The sequence below is a fragment of the Lucilia sericata genome, unplaced genomic scaffold, assembly GCF_015586225.1.
Source record: "Lucilia sericata isolate MDLA Ls3-8-SP2 unplaced genomic scaffold, ASM1558622v1 Contig004101F_arrow, whole genome shotgun sequence".
Lineage (NCBI taxonomy): Eukaryota > Metazoa > Arthropoda > Insecta > Diptera > Calliphoridae > Lucilia > Lucilia sericata.
Window position 1 is genome coordinate 18,744 of NW_023997144.1, and position 3,958 is coordinate 22,701.

At 31.3% G+C, this 3,958-nt stretch overlaps 1 pseudogene; it reads left to right on the top strand.

Moving 5' to 3' along the window:
* Positions 1–1,617: 1,617 nt before the first annotated feature.
* On the top strand, positions 1,618–3,537 carry LOC119615106 (annotated as a pseudogene).
* The last annotated feature ends 421 nt before the right edge of the window (positions 3,538–3,958 follow it).

A 3,958-nucleotide genomic window follows, 5' to 3' on the forward strand; every position in this document is an offset into this window, starting at 1 on the left:
TTAAATGTTGAAGTGGTAAAATTCGATGCTAAACTTAACTATGTGGATTTGGAGTATGTTCAGGAGAAATATCCGGTGCAATATTTTATATCCAAATATAATAAAAGAGATAGTAGAATGTATCGAGATAATGATTTGAGTAGAGATAAAATATTGGAGTTTATTAAAAGTCAAGTGGAGAAAAAATAAAGTTTTAAGAATAGTTTTTAACATTTATTTAGGTTACTATTTATTTTTTGTACAAATACTTTTATATTTTTCATAATAATAAAGTTTTTTATTTATATTTAAAGAAATCTTAAAATTCGTTTTATTTATTAGTATTTCTTTGCAAATATCGATAGTTTTTGGGAAAAATACAATAGAAAATTGTATTTCGGAAATGTGTACTTATTTTCAAGAATTTTTAATTTCAAGAAGTTCCAATGTTATATCAGAATTGTATTTCAAAATTACATTTGGAAATGGTGTATTTCTCTATTAAAGTTATACAAAATAGCCAAAATTGGACCTTAAAAATGTATTCTGTAAATAACAGTAGCGGCGGCCATAAGCCTGATATTTTTGTATACCCTTCACCTTTATTAGAAGATGATAGTATACGCACAATTGGGACGAACGACGAATTTTTCGGAACGAATATTCGTCGTCAGAATAATGTTCGAAAAAATTTTGAAGCTGTTAAAATAATCTCAAAATAGGGGATATTCATTCACAAAAATATAATTTTAGTTCTTTTCGAGGTCAATTTCTTACATTTTCTAATTTCGAAATAATGTTCGAATAAATTTTAAAGCTGTTAAAATTATCTCAAAATCGTGGATATTCACAAAAATATAATTTTTGTTCTATTTTCTTACTTTTTCCAATTTCGAACAAACAAATTTTGAAACGGATTCGCAATACGAATAATTTGATTGTGTTCCATTCGACGAATTTACGCAACGAATTTTTGTCGACTAGTTCGTCGTGCTATACGAAATTCGTCGTTCGTCCCAATTGTGCGTATACCATGAGTCATTCAGTTTTAGTTTTCCTACCCTATAAAATATATATATTCTGGATTCTTATATATAGCGGAGTTTGTTTGTCCGTCTCTCGGTTTTTTTAAATATCTATATATTTTAATAATTCTATCAGACATGCTTTCAGGAATCAAAATAATCTAAATCGATTCATAAATAACCTAAATCGATGCATAAAGGGTTTCATTAAAGACAATTTCGTATTATATACGAATTTTTCGTAAATATTACGAAAAAAAAGTAATTATTTTTTTATTTTTCGTAAAGTTAAGCATGTATAATTTTCAGTATAGAACTTTACTTGTTATAAATCATTTTGATGAAAAAGTTAATGGATAGCTGAATTACTAATCTATTAGAGTGTAGACTGGGGGTTCATTTCCCTTCGGAATTTCTAGTCTATTTCGCTACAAAAGCGTTTCTATTCTAGTCTATTTAATTGTATAAAGTTTGTGAAAATATATTTACTGTGTAAAAGAACATAATATGTTTAAAACTTTTAAAAATTATTCTCACCAAAAGCTCTTTTTCGCTATTCATTGAGTATAAAACCCCATTAGTTTAGAATACAAGAGTTCATATAATAATTTTAAGTAAAAGTCGAAAGATATTTATTATAACACTAATTAAAACTAAAATAAACTTATGATGGAAAGTGAAAATTTCGAAGATATTTGTCGAGCATTTAAACAAATCGATATTGAAGATGAGTCGGGTAGTGAAAAATGCAAGAGTAATATTAGTAAAACCCGGAAATTTGTTTTTAAATCTAAACCTATTTTAAGGCATACACCAGCTAACTATGTGGATTTCCAGCAGTATGTTAGAGAAAATTGCCATGACAAGATACAAATTTTGAATCGTGAAACATTTTCGCAAATAAAACGGCCCATTGTTATATTATTCAATCATTTTCGAGATAAATGTGCCTATCTCACCAAATGGCTTGATGAAATGTATAAATTATCCTTAAAATATAGTGATCGCATTGAATTCATAGCAGCTGATATGATTGACATGGATGTTATGTTTCCCGGAAGAAATCCTTTGAACTTCTATTGTCGTTTTGTAAGACCGGAAGATGAGTCCCCCAATACGTATGCCATAGATGAAAAGAAAAGAATATATACACACTATGATGCATATTATACTATGGATAATCTATGGAATTTATGTGAAAATCTATTAAATGGCAAACTATTTCCCTCGCTGCCTATACCGGAAAATAATGATACAAATTTGGTTAAAATATGTGTCCATGACAACTATGAAGAATTAATATTAAAATCCAAAAAAACATCTTTCTAATTATAAATTTAGATCGTTATCATTATAGTGAAAACGAACCTAATTATGATAATGTAGCATTGGCCCTAAAAGACTATAACTTGGATATTGTTTACATGGAGGCTGAAAAGAATTATGTACCCTTCGAATATCACGCTAATGGCTATCCCACTATATTATTTATACCCTCTAAAGATAAAAATAATTTTATATATTATGACCAATTAAGGAAAGAAGATATTATAATTGAATTTTTAAAAAAGTCATTCAGCAGCCAGATTTTTTGCTGCTTAAACAACAAGAATTGAAATCTATAATCTCAAGGAAATCAATACAAGTACCCGATAACTTTCAAATAGATTTTAAAGATTTACCACTATTTTTGCAGGAAAATTTCGATAACCGTTATAAAGTTTTTGAACGTAAAACTTTTAAAGATCCCGAAAGATTTTATAATCGAATTATGATATTTATGGATTTTCCAAATATGAAATGCCTGGCTCGTCACATACAATGGCTTGATAAAATCTATCAGGTGGTTGAACAAGCTTATACATTGCAATTCTTTATTGCCGACTTTAAGGATATTGATATTATGAACACCAAATGGAAAGCAGACGACTTAATCAAGTCGGCCCAAGGAAAACCAAAAATATATGCCTTTGACCACCTTTGGCACACTTATGAATTTAAAGATTTCAACTCTATACCCTCATTATTTTATTTCACTTCAAGTCTGCAAAATGGTCACTTTTACTATTCTCAAGATATTCGCCAGAAAATCTACATCAACCGGTTAAAGAATGGACGGCGGATTATTTTAATACGTTTCTAATGAAAACTGAAAAACATACTTTTATAACTTTTTACTTATCGGGTGATGAGAATGCTGAAAAACTTTTAAATTTATTGGATTTGATTGCTGAAGATGTTAAGGAATTGAATGTTGAAATGGTCAAATTCGATGCAAAACTAAACTATGTAGACCTGGAGTATGTTCAGGGAATATCCGGTTCATTATTTCATATCAAATATAATAAAGAGATAGTATAATTTATCGAGGTAATGATTTAGATAGGGATCAAATATTCGAATTTATTAAAAGTAATTTAGAGAAGCAATAAATGATCGGTTATTGGTTCAATGTTATCGATTTATTAATCTTTATTCCTTTGTTTTCGTTTTATAAACAAAAATTAAATTAAATTTAATATTAAAAAATCTTTAAAAAGTAGTTTATTTACCGTTATATATGTAAATAGATAGATAGATGAGATAGTAATAGATAGATAGATATATAGATAGCTAGATAGATCGATCGTAGTCGCTCGATAGATAGATCGATCGCTAGCTCGATAGCGCTCGCTAGATCGATCCTCGCTCGCTCGCTAGCTCGCTCGCTCGCTCGCTAGCTCGATCGCTCGCTAGCTCGCTCGTCTCGCTCGCTCGCTCGCTCGCTCGCTCGCTCGCTCGCTCGCTCGCTCGCTCCTCGCTCGCTCGCTCGCTCGCTCTCGCTCGCTCGCTCGCTCGCTCGCTCGCTCTCTCGCTCGCTCGCTCGCTCGCTCGCTCGCTCGCTCGCTCGCTCGCTCGCTCGCTCGCTCGCTCGCTCGCTCGCTCGCTCGCTCGCTCGCTCCTCGCTCGCTCTC